This window comes from Dioscorea cayenensis, chromosome 11 (genome assembly GCF_009730915.1).
Source record: "Dioscorea cayenensis subsp. rotundata cultivar TDr96_F1 chromosome 11, TDr96_F1_v2_PseudoChromosome.rev07_lg8_w22 25.fasta, whole genome shotgun sequence".
Lineage (NCBI taxonomy): Eukaryota > Viridiplantae > Streptophyta > Magnoliopsida > Dioscoreales > Dioscoreaceae > Dioscorea > Dioscorea cayenensis.
This window is the reverse complement of record NC_052481.1, coordinates 9,910,516-9,924,199: the sequence shown is the minus strand read 5'-3', so window position 1 is coordinate 9,924,199 and position 13,684 is coordinate 9,910,516. Positions and strand designations below refer to the sequence as shown.

Sequence of the window (13,684 nt, the reverse complement as noted above, 5' to 3'; positions counted from 1 at the left end):
ATTTTTCTTGGTTATACAGAGAAGCCATAGGGGCATCCGGCTGCCCCTGTGGATCGAGTGCATGAGCATGGGTATTTTCCACACGCCCGTGCGAGAGCATTCAGAGACAGTGAGGGTTTTCCCGAGAGCACACAGGGGCGTGCACCTGCCCCTGTGAAGCTTTCCTATGGAGGTGCACGGGCATGAACAATTTCCCCACGCCTGTGTGGATGCGCAGAATTCCAAGAGATGCGAATTTTTATTTAAAAATTCTTGTGAATTCTTTTACTCTTCATCTCCAATCACCCAGAAACAACTCCTGATCAACTTCCTGGCTCCTCACTGTTGTTTTGGAGTATTTTTTCTTCACATTCCAAGCCAATTTTTCGAAGTGTTCTCATCTATTTCATCGGTATACCTTTTTACCCTCTTTTCTTCACCGATTCTTGTTTTTAGCGGATTAAAAGTCTTGAGTTGCACGTATTTTCACTTTATAATGGTCTATACATGTCTGGACAGTGTTTAACAGTGGCTTTGAGTTGTATTTTTGGAGGATTATTGTGCAACCATGCGGTTTTCACAGCTCGCAGATCCACACTAGCGTGTATAATTTCCACAGGCCTGTGTGGAATTCTGCAGGATGTTTTTCTGAGCCTTGTTGGTCGTTTTCTCGTCCAATTTTGCAGGTATGGCACCTTGAGCAAGGACGCATGAAGTGAAACATCTCCGAAATACCCCGCTGAGCCAATACAAATGGAATTCTCGAATCCTGAGCATCAGGCTCGATTTGAGATATTATCAGTACTCAGTTTTGGTCAGACTCGCTTTGTAGACTTGCAGGTGCTGAGAGATATTCAGCATGGTGATGAGCTAGCTGATGAGATTGATGAGATGTTTGTTGTGGGGAGCTGGAGGAGGTTATTGACGATCGGTGAGCCAGCTTTCCGCATGGTGATACTAGAGGTGTTGGTGTCTTTCGAGTTTGATTATCCGTATGGGAGGGTTGACACCATGGATGCTATACAATTCCGAGCATTCGGACATTCATTCTGCATGAGTGTCACTGAGTTCTAGGTTCTTATGGGCCTGTACGACAACATGTAGATAGGTACAAAGGAGTATAGACATCTGCCGACAGATTTCCCAGGTACAGTGACTCCACATCAGACGTACAGAGTTTTGTGTGGACATGGACAGTATGAACCGGGAGTGTCTAAGGCCACCAGCCTATCCCAGTTGAGCTACAGGTATTTGCACTCGATCCTTAGTAGGTCTGTGTCCGGTCGAGGCAATAACACAACTGTTTTAAGCAGGCAGGACTTACTTTATCTATATTCCATGGTCTGCAATGTGCCGATTCATTTGGGGCACATAGTGGCAAACATTTTGAGGCACCAGGGCTAGTTTGTGAGAGTGCGATTATTATTTGCTGGTCCTTACGTCACCAGACTCATCTTGGGAATAGGCTTGATGGACGCTATACGTGGTGCTGAGAGGACAGTTGTGCCTGCCCCCCTGGGATTTGAGATGATTAGGATGATGGGGTTGGTACACAAATGTGGGCCTGGGATATATATTATAGCTGCGTCCACCTCAGAGACCGCTTGGAGTGGAAGGGATGTAGCGGAGGGTCCCCGACAGATTCCCTGGCCTCCGTTTGCACAGACGGGGTCCAGAACACCCCCTGTAGCACATGAGACATTCTAGCGATTAGTACCCATTTTAACTCCTCCTTGAGATCATGATCGTATTGGGACGCTCGAGAGTACTGTGGGTGAGCTTCGGACAGAGATCACAGAGCTCCAGGCTATACAGACCACACAGTATAATGAGATGTTGGCCCGTTTTGACATGGTACAGCGCCTATTGGTTAGCAGACCTCCAGCCCCTCCTGCATCCTCACCACTATTCCCACCTACACTTTTTGATTACCCAGCAGCAGTAGAGGAGCCACAACGCGACACCGACACTTGATTTATTTTCTTTCGTTTTATTACTTTTTGCATTTCATTTTGGACTTGTATATTCAGAAAAGACTTTCCTTCTTAGTTTATTTGCATTTTGTTGTCTCGAGTTGCATTCATTGCCTTATATTTTATATATACTCAAGCTATTTTCTTTTTATTGAGCTTTATGAACCCCCTTATGTGTGCATGCAGATGGTCTTGTGATCATGGGAATTGAGAACTTGTTATAGACATGGCCAAGGTGCTTCGGCATTTGGTCGTGTATGCTTCACAATCCGTTGGAACACCACTCCCAACAAATTAGCTCCATCAAATGCAACACTAGGAGTCAGGGGAGTATTGTTTTTATTGCTTCTCCCGCATTTATTCTTGATTTATACATATCATGAGTGAACTTTCATGTGTACATTGTGGACAATGCACAACTTAAGTGTGTGGGGGAGTTTCATAGTGCACATATCTTTTATATTAGTCTTGATTGTTTTACATGCTCACATAGCCAATGGCGGTTCACCTTAGTTGCAATGATTGTATTCTTGAGTATAGGAGAATTTTTAACATTGAATGTTCTTATGCTCTAGTTCTTGCTTAACTTTTTAGGAATTTTAGCCCGATTGACACTTGTGCACTACTCACTCTTTAAACTCCTTGGAAACTCAAGTTTGATGTTAAACGGACTATTTTTAGTTTTGTTACTATGTTATTTTGATGAAATAAAAGAATGGAAAAATGAAAAGAAAGAAAAAAATAGTCTTGTTGTTTAGTTGTGCTTGTTGGGTGGAAAGAGCTACCACCTATGATGTATGAAGCTACTCTCATAAGTCGGATACTAGTTATGTCCTAATGAGAGAAAGAGCTATCTCATGGGATGTGTGAAAGCCACCATCTCGAAAGTGTGAAAGCCACCTTAGCGGCTGCTTTGGAAAGGGCTGGCTTAAAGGATGTGTGAAGCTACTACTCTTTTTGAATTTTTGTTACCTTTTGTAGATAAATAAGTCCCTTATACGTAGAACTTTGAGGAGTATACTTTGGGTTGACTTGAATAAGTTCACACACTTACACAATTTTGGGTTTATTGTCCTTTTTTTATTCAAGTTTTTAGCTAGAGCTTTGACAATGCCCCTTGCATATGTCCCACAAGTGCACAGGTTTGTCGAAGTAATAAAATGCTAGGTGAGTGGGTATTGTATCCACAGGGAGTAAGGAATAAAAATACTTAAATTGTTTCTTAACTAAGCGAAATATGAATAGTGATTTGTGTGACATAATGTAATGCAAACAAAAGTAAAAGAGATAAGAGAGAGAGCACAAGTAAAGGAAAGGTAAGGCAATCGATATAAGTGGGGCACTCGGATATTGATCCGCCTAAGATAATCATTTCAAGTGTAAAAACCCTCTATTATGTTTCCTAACTAATGCATTAATGAGTCGTGAAGATCCTTTTATACATGGTCCCAAAATTAAGGTCAACCATGCCTAACCATATACATGTCCCAGAGGAGAAATTGAGCAATCTCTCAACCTCACACTCGTATAGAATTGCAATGAGTTCTAGGGATTTCAGGTCATAAATCCTCTTCCTATATGTAGACATAACCCTTTGGTCTAGGCGGAAGTCCCTAGCCACAATTAAGCCCTACATGCTAAAATCACTTCAACATTTCACTCCATTACACAATCAACTAAGCCCCAGCGGAAGGTCATCCCTTAGCCCATTCACCATACTATGACCGCAAATAACTCAAGGAATTGGAGGTATAATAAATCACACCAGACGGGAAAGAGGACGCTCTGCTACCTCTCGATTCATCCTCTCAACCCTCTCCAATCTAGCTTTGTCTAACTCGTGGCGTGTCACTCACACCATAGAGTACAAATATAAAGGCTCCTGTCGGCTAAGCACACCAGTACTATCCATGTCCTACTCAGACTAGCATGAATGTATCTATAACTCGGGTGGGAGTGGCAAGTGGCCTTCGTAACCCCAGGCTCATACTGCCCGTGTCCACACAATACTTTGTACGCACGCTGGGGAGTCAAACTCCTAGGATAATCTGTCGGCAGCTGCTCTTACTCCTCTGTCTCTATATAAGCCGCATCATATAACTCCATCAAGATCGCAAATTTAGTCACGCTCAATCTATGATCGCTAGTACGAGCGATCAAACTCGAATGAGTCTAGCAACTCGAGTGTAAGTGAGTGGATGGCAGGATCTCTGATCGATAGTAAACGGTGCAAGCTGCCAACCACAAGCATGTCCTCGATCTCGTTTGATATACCCTCTGCCAATTGAATCTCCCTAAGTATGCTAATGTCGGGAAATCAGGTCTGACCAAATCTGAGAACTGTCAGCCACTCAAACCTCGCCTGTTGCTCGGAAATGGTAAAACTCATGCTCTCGGGCTCAGGAGATCGCTCAAGTGGCCGTTTGACCAAGGTGCCATAACCTGCAAAATTTGGAAGAAACTCAATCAAACAAGTTAATTGAGTAATTCTACAGAAATCTGCATGGTAGTATGGAATTTCTGCACGCCCATGTAGATCCATGAGCCATGAACAAACGCACGGTCGCGCCACAAAAATCCAACAATACACTTTTAAATTCTTTCTTACTTCGTTCTAAACATGTATAATCATTCTAATTGCAGAAACGAGACATGATTGACTGGTTTCATCGATTAAAATCAAGAATTTATGAAGAAAAACAAAGATAAGGGCTTACCAACGAGTTGAGATGAAAAACTTTGAATTGGCCGGAACACCAAGTAAAAATCCCTCCAAATTTACAATACGAAGTCAGTAGAAAGTATGAGTGTGCTTATAGACGAATGTGAAGTGTGAAAATGAGAAGAAATGATGATCCTTTTAAAAGGACTCACGCCTCTTAGCGTTCTATACATCCGCACGGGCGTACGAAAATTACCCACGCCGTGCACCTCCACAGGAGATATTCACAGGGGCAGATGCACGCCCCTTGACAAGGTCCCCTTACATATATCCTGCAAGTGCACGGGTTTGTCGAAGTAATAATCCCAGATGAGCGGGTATCGAATCCACAGGGAATAGGGAATAAAAATACTTAATTCGATTCTTAGCTATGTGAAAGATCAATGATGATAATTGTGACAATGATTCAATTCTCAAAAGTAAAAGCAACAAGTAAGAGAGCACAAGTAAAGGAGGAGGTAAGGCAATCGATAAAGATGGGGTGCTCGAATAATGCTCCACTTAGGATAATTGTTTCAAGTGCAAGAACCCTCTATTATGCTTCCTAATCAATGCAATGGTGAGTTGTGGAAATCCTTAATTACATAGTCCCAAATCTAAGATCAACTATGCCTAACTCTATACATGTCCCGGAGGAGAGATTAGATAACCTCTCAACCTCGCACTCGCATAGAGTTGCAATGAGCTCTAGGGATTCCAAGTGATAAATCTCTTCCTAAGTATAGACCTAACCCTTTGGTCCAGGTGGAAGGTCCCTAACCAAGATTAAGCACTAGATACTAAGATCACCTCAACACTTCAATCCATTGCACGCGCAACTAAGCCCCAGCGGAGGTTCATCCCTTAGATCAATCACTCTATTATGGCCACAAAGAACTTGAGGAACGGAGGTAGAATCTATCACGTCAGAGGGAAAAGGGGATGCTCCTGTACCTCTCGACTCATCCTCTCAACCCTCTCCAACCTAGCTTTGTCTAACGCTCGTGGTGTATCACCCACTCACAAGGTTACCAATAAGAACTCTCAATCCTAGTGTTACACTAGGGGAAATGTTCATACAATCAAGCATTCAAGGATGGAACTCACAATAAACATCAATTTATTGAAAGCATAATAAAGAGATTCAATGAAACGAATACATCCTAGGGTTCACAAATACCCAAGTACCCACTAGGGGTTAAGCTCTGCATGGAGCTAAGTACAATCAAAGAAATAGAATATAAAAGCAATGAATCCATAAAGAAACCCCTCAATAGTCGTGTTGATGGTCTTGTGGAGAGTCCTCTACTCGTCGCAAGGGATCCTTTGTCCAGCCTAGGATACACCTCTACGGATCGGTGCCGATGAAAGCTCTTCCAATAACCTTTTTCCACACGACACGCGATGTCAGAGCCATAGAACCTCTCCAAAACCATAGGCAATACCACTCAAAACCCTAGCCGAAACCCTCTCTCAAGTTGGGGAAAAGATGGAGGAAAGAATACCAAAATCGGGGCTGAATCTGCTTTTTTATAGGGCTGGAATCAGGCGACCACACGGGCGTGGATACTTCACACACCCATGTGGAATTTTGACACGGGTGTGGATAACTTCCGCACGCCCGTGTGGATTCTCTGAAGTCCTATTTTCTCGGCCGGCTGTGAACAGTGCTGCTACAGTACTTGCTACAGTACTCTGCCTGAATAGCTTCCCGAATCCATACTTTCATCGTGGTAACGCAAACGGGCACACGTTCACGTCGTGGATCACTTGCTTCTTCAATGATAGACAAGTTCGTGGAGCTCTTGTTCTATGTGCATAAGTCGGAATGCTCGAGTGTTACTGCCTTTGTGCCCCTCCAAATGGATGTGTCAACTCGAATACGAGGAGGTTGGCACACACTCTAGCATCTCACACCCGACCTATGTTTTCGTGTTTGAACCTTAGCAAGATTTACTCCAAAATCGGTGCATTGTGATCCACATTAGCTCCTTTCCTTCAAAGTCGGCCTCACAACCCCACCTGCACGAAAGTAATATAAAAACACACATATTAGTGTAAAAACCCGAGAAAAGTAATGCTCAACATAAGGAATAAACGCTTCGTATTCATATCGCACAAGCACTTATCACCCCTGTCCACCCTCGGGAAAACCCTCACTGCCTCTAAATGCATCTGCATGGTCATGTGCAAATACCCACGCCCGTGCGGCCGACCCACAGGGGCACCTGACACGTCCGAATATGCGTGTAAACCGCAAGTGCACGGGTGTCGAAGTAATAATTACCCCAGTGAGTGGGTAGTCAAATCCACAGGGAACAAGTGTACTAGTACTTACTTCTTCTCTGCTTTCTAGCCTAATGATAAATGGAAAGATCTGGTGATCTAATGTGCGAAGAAATGAATACCGGAGATGAATATGCAAGGCTGAAATGGATGGAGATCTCAATCAGTAAAAGTGGGGTATTCGGGCAATGCTCCCCCTAGGATTCAGGTATTAGGTACCGAATGAGCAAAGTGTTTCTATGAAAAGTAAGTTAAGTCATGGAAATCGAAATATAATCGGATCCAGCGTCCCGATCACCGATACTAGTCCCCGATGAGGTCCCGGTGGAGAAATCGCTCAATCTCAACATCTCACACCACATATGACCGCAAAGCACTCTAGGGATTCCAAGAGGTGTATTTGATTCCTAAAGATTGATCCAACCCTAATTCCTGGCGAAGGATCCTAACCCCCTACAAGGTCCCGGTGGACAAATCTCTCAATCTCACACCTCACACCAAATATGGTTGTAGAGAGCTTAGGGAACGGAGATAGAATACACCCATCGGAGGGGAAAGGGTATGCTCTCTATCTCATGACTCACCTTCTCAACCCTCTTCAATCTTGAGGTTCTAACCCTAATGGAGACCTCTCTCTCACCAAGGTAACAAATCATGCAAACCAAATAACCAAAAGATCAATAAGGCAAGAAAGCATTAGACAATCAAGATTAAAACTTAATCAAACTCGGATTAAATAGAAACAATAAGCAAATCCACAAAAGATGAGAATCCTAGGGTTCACAAACCCAAATACCCTCTAGGGTTTTAGCTCTCCATGAAGAAACATACAAAACACACCATCAATGAATGAAAGTACATTAAAACCATAGAAATAAACCCCCTTATATATGAACTGATGGCCTTGATGGAGAGCTTCGACGTCTTGAAGGACCCACTACGAAGCTAGGTTCACCGGTGGCTTCCTTGATGCTATGACGGAGGAGGAATCGATCAAAGTTGGTGATGAAGCGCCTCCAAAGCCGCAAAGACCTCCTCTCCAAACCCTAGCCATATCACCCCTCAAGAGGCGTACAAAAGATGAGAAAGAATAGGGCAAAACAACTATTTATAGGCTTAGACCGCGTCTTTCACGTGCCCCCACGCGCCCATGTGGATTTTCCACGCGCCCGCGTGGGCTGCAGGAATTTCCACGTGGGCGCGCGGAATTTCCAAATGGGCGTGTGAACAGTAATTTTGCTACAGTACTCCTGCAATGAAAAACTCTTCTCTTGAGGCTACATGTCCAGGCACACGTCCATGTGATAGGCTATAAAACTTTTCTTCATCGACGTATCTTTGAGAGGTCTTACAATCTTCACAGAGAGAAGGAATATGAAGATGTGGCTGCCTTTGTGCCCTTTAAAATAATGAATTGACTTGAATTTTCTTGGAAGTTGGCACTCATCTCCACGTTTATGAACTCCTCTCGTGTCTTGGTCCTTGAATTGAACAAGAACTCCCAACATTGTGTCTTTATAGCCTATCTTTCCTTCTTTTTTACTCTTCAAGGCATTCACAACCTATATGCATAAAAGAACACCAAATACACAATATGAGACATAAACCATAGTAAAATTGATGCTCATTGCATGTAAAACATATATAAAAATATGTATAATCAAGCGCTTATCAGCAGCCACATGCCACTATGGCTTCTCTGTCCAACCGAGAAGAATCGCTAAGTGTTTCACACGCCCATGCAGAAATTCTGCACGGGCGTGGACATTCAAAGGCCCAACTCATAGGGGTAGCCGCACGCCCCTGTGTCTTCTCAGGATGGAGAGAGCTCATCTGCAGAGATCGGCACAAGCGTGACGAAAATTCCCACGCACATGCGTTTTTCACAGTGTTGTCCACAGGGACGAACCCATGTCCCTGTATGCTATCAGGATAATTTGCGAAGTCTCTGCAGGAAAATGCACGCCCGTGTGCAAATTACCCACGAGCGTGCGAAAATCGCAAGGTCACTCACTGGGGTGAGTACGCGCCCTGTGTCTTCTCTGAATGAGCTCGCAATACAACTCCATGGGCGTGCGCAAATTCCACACGGCCGGGTGTTTTCTCTGGATGACTTAGAAAACTCTGCAGGCTCTACAGAAGTTTTCTGAACATGTTTACACATTCAGAGCCTGCCCTTTTATGCAAAATACACCAGCGAAAAACATTAAAAACAAGCTCAAACGACTTAAACTTCGCCAAATCCTCATGAAAACACACAATGACATCAAAATCCACAATGCAATACACAGCAGAAGCATCTAAAAATGAAGTCACCAACACTCAACAAGTTATTCATGCAAAAACTAAACTAACAAATAAGAAAAAACAGTAAACACTTGGGTTGCCTACCAAGAAACGCTTGTTTTATGTCACTAAGCTTGGTGTACCTCATGCATGACGAGCAAAGTCTCTTGAAGGTAGAGGGCGAGTTATTGGGCTTAGGGCCACCTAGCAATGGTTCATCCAACTTGTTCGGTTCATGTATATCTCTAACAGCCTTGGAGCATTTCCAGTGGCGTCTCCTCGCCTTCTTCATCTTCCGAAGCACCTTCTTCAGGATCCCCGGAGTAGACGGTACTTCTTCCATCGAGCCAAGCATCATTACTTCTTCATTTAACACTTCTTGGTCGAACAAACCCTCGTAGGGGTCTGGGTTGAACATTTCCTGCATACATTCATCAATAATCTCATCAGTAGTGTCTAGAAAATATAAAGTATCATCAAAATCATGAGAATACCGCATGGCTTCAGCAAGGTGGTATGTGAGCTTGTTATCTCCAACTCTCAAAGTTAGCTCCCTGCCATCCATGTTAATCAATACCTTGGAATTCCACAAGAATGTCCTCCCAAGTATCAAGGGTGCATTTGCATCCTCATCGACGTCTAGCACTACAAAATCTACAAGAAATATGTACTTGTCCACCTTGTCCACCTTGACAAGCACATCTTCGATGATACCCCTCGGATGTCTCACTGTTCGGTCCATCAATTGCAAAGTCATCCTAGTAGGCCTAGGCTCACCCAAGCCTAGCTTCTGAAAGATGTGTATGGCATGACATTGATACTGGCCCCTCAGTCCACCAATGCCATTTCTTCACCTAAATTGTCAATGTTGCAAGGAATGATGAAGCTTCCCGGGTCTTTCCTCTTGTTCGGCATGTTCTTTTGCAAAATCGCCGAGTAAGAAGCATCTAAGATCAATGAAGCACTCTCCTCTAACTTCCTCTTGTTAGTCAACCAGTCCTTCAAGAATTTTGCATACTTAGGCATTTGAGACAATGCCTCAACAAAAGGAATGTTAATGTGGAGTTCCTTGAACAAACTCAAGAACTTCTCGTATTGTGCATCCGCTTGGTCATTCTTCAAACTAGAGGGATAGGTTATTCTTGCCTTAAAAGGTAGGGGTGCCACCTCCTTCTCTTTGCTTGTTCCCTCTTCAACCTCTATGACCTCGGGTGCGTGCTCATTGGGCTTCTCACTCGGAAACCTACCTTCAACCACGCAACCACTTCTCAAAGTGATCACCTTCTCAAATCGGTCATTTAGGTCTCTGATAAGTGCTTGAGTAGACATATTTTTATATATGTTTTACATGCATTGAGCATCATTTTTACCATGGTTTATGTCTCATATTGTGTATTTGGTGTTCTTTTATGCATATAGGTTGTGAATGCCTTGAAGAGTAAAAAGGAAGCAAAGATGGGCTATAAAGACATAATGTTGGGAGTTCTTGTTCAATTCAAGGACCAAGAAACGAGAGGATTACTGTTCCTGCACCCACGCAGAAATTCCACTCGCCCGCGTGGAAATTTCCGTAGCCCACGCGGCCGCGTGGAAAATCCACACTGGCGGGTGAGGGCACGTGACAGGTACGATCTAAGGCCTATAAATAGCCATTTTGCCCTATTCTTCTCATCTTTTGTGCGGCTCTTGAGGGGTGAGACGGCTAGGGTTTGGAGAGGAGGTCTTTATGGCTTTGGAGGCGCTTTATCACCAACTTTGATCGATTCCTCCTCGGTCATAGCATCAAGGAAGCTACCGGTGAACCTAGCTTCGGAGTGGGTCCTTCAAGACGTCGAAGCTCTCCATCAAGGCCATCAGTTCATATATAAGGGGGTTAATTTCTATGGTTTTAATGTACTTTCATTCATTGATGGTGTGTTTTGTATGTTGCTCCATGGAGAGCTAAAACCCTAGAGGGTATTTGGGCTTGTGAACCCTAGGATTCTCATCTTTTGTGGATTTGCTTAGTGTTTCTATTTAATCCGAGTTTGATTAAGTTTTAATCTTGTATTCTCATTGCTTGCTTGTTTAATTAATCCTTATGGTTGATTGGATTTGCATGATTTGTTACTTTGATGTGAGAGAGGTCTCCATTAGAGTTAGAACTTCAAGGTTAAAGAGGGTTGAGAGGGTGAGTCATGAGATAGTGGAGTGTCCCCTCTCCCTTCCGATTGAGTGTATTCTATCTCCGTTCCTTAAGCTCTATGCAACCATATTTGGTGTGAGGCATGAGATTGAGAGATTTCTCCTCCGGGACCTTGTAGGGGGTTAGGATCCTTCACCGGGAATTAGGGTTGGATCAATCTTTAGGAATCAAATACACATCTTGGAATCCCTAGAGTGCTTTGCAGTCATATGTGGTGTGAGGTGTTGAGATTGAGCGATTTCTCCACCGGGACCTCGTAGGGGACTAGTATCGGTTATCGGGAGGCCGGATCCGATTATATTTGGATTTCCACGACTTAACTTACTCATCATAGAAACACTTTGCATATTCGGTACCTAATACCTGAATCCTAGGGGGAGCATTGCCCGAATACCCCACTTTTACTTATTGAGATCTCCATCCATTTTACCCTTGCATATTCGTCTCCAGTATTCATTTCTTCGCACATTAGATCACCACACCTTTCCATTTATCATTAGGCTAGAAAGCAGAGAAGAAGTTAGTACTAGTAGCCCTGTTCCTTGTGGATTTGACTACCCACTCACCGGGGTAATTATTACTTCGACACCCATGCACTTGCGATTTACACACATATTCAGATGCGTGTCAGTCTCCTAACCAGAAACTCGGTTCTCTATGTTTAGGTCTCGTTGTTGGAAACCCGGTAGCCCCATGGCCTTTTGCGGAACTTGGTTACTCCACGAAAAATTGGGATGATTCTTTCAATATCAGGATTATAGGTGTTGCTATATGGATTCCCTTGATTCCTCATCGTATTACCAACAAAATCAACATTCTCAATCGAAGATGCATCAGCAATGGAGATCGGGCAATCGGAGGGAGCATGTCCTCCACCACACGCGGTGCAAGTAGTCACGACCACCACTCTATTTGAGGTTAGAACATCTAACTTCTTACTCAATGATTCCACTTGAGCCACTAATGAAGTTACTACATCTATCTCATGAAGCAGGGCCAACTTCTTCTTCTCCCTAGCATTCCATTGGTAGCTATTTAACCCCATTTCTTCAATTAGTTGACGGTCCTCACCGGGGGTCTTGCTACCCAAGGTACCTCTTACTATCGCATCCAAGAGTTGCCTCGTGCTCGGATTCAACCCTTTGTAAAAGGTCTGAACAATCATCCACTATGGGAATCCGTGTTGCGGGCACTTTTTCAGGAGCTCCTTGAACCTTTCCCATGTCTGAAATAGAGACTCCAATTCTAACTATACAAAGGACGAGATCTCATTCCTAAGCTTTGCAAATTTTTCTAGGGGGAAATAATGGGAAAGAAAAGCTTCTACCATCTCCTCCCATGTGGTAATTGATACACTAGGTGATGAGTGTAGCCACTGCTTCGCTCTCCCCTTTAAGAAAAATGGGAAGGCTCTCAACTTGATGGCATCATCCGTCACCCCGTTTATCTTGAGCATATCACACACCTCGAGAAAGTTATCTATATGACTATTTAGATCCTCATCGGCCAAACCATTGAACTGTGTGGATTGCTACAACATGTGGATGAATGCCGGCTTCAGCTTGAAGTTCTGAGCTATAATCGGGGAAAGCACAATACTCGATTGTGTCACCAATACTAAAGGTCTGGCATAATCGGATAATGTCCTCTGTTGCTCATTTTGTTTTGCCATATTATCCGACTGTTTAACTTCATAATTAGTTAGATATATTAGACTGTTCTTATATAGGTTCTTTCCCTTTTCTTCTAAGTGTACGTTCGAGCTCGGGATCTCCTTTAATCAATATTGAAGGGTTTCCTCGGGTCATGAACCTAGAGCTGCACAAAAAGAAAGAAAACAAAACAGAACGATGATAGAAAAGAAGATGTGAAATAGAATGAATAAATTAATAGCTAAGAAAAGAAAGTGCAAAGTATCCCGCAAGTGTAAGAGTTTGTCGAAATAATAAAATCCCAAGTGATATATCATATCCACAGGGAGTAGTGAGTAAAAATACTTGAACTGGGCTACCTGCTGAATTATCTGGATGAATACTGGTGTCATCTCAAAGTTCATAGCTATAATCGGGGGTCGCACAATCCTAGATTGTGTCCCCAATACTGACGGTCCGGCGTAATAAGATAATGTTTTATGCTGTTCATTCTGCTCAGCCATGTTGTTAGATCTTTCAACTTCCACTTCAGCTAGATTTGATGGTTCTTGCACAGGTTCTGTCCCTTTTCTTCGGAGTGTATGTTCAAGTTTGGGATTTCCTTCAATTAATATCGAAGGGT

General features: G+C 43.3%; 1 non-coding gene across 1 annotated transcript; it reads left to right on the top strand.

Annotated features, from left to right (window-relative positions):
• Positions 1 to 12,585: 12,585 nt before the first annotated feature.
• LOC120272735 lies at positions 12,586 to 12,692 on the top strand. The gene has a single exon (XR_005540275.1). It is a non-coding gene; the product is annotated as a small nucleolar RNA R71 (small nucleolar RNA).
• Positions 12,693 to 13,684: the final 992 nt, after the last annotated feature.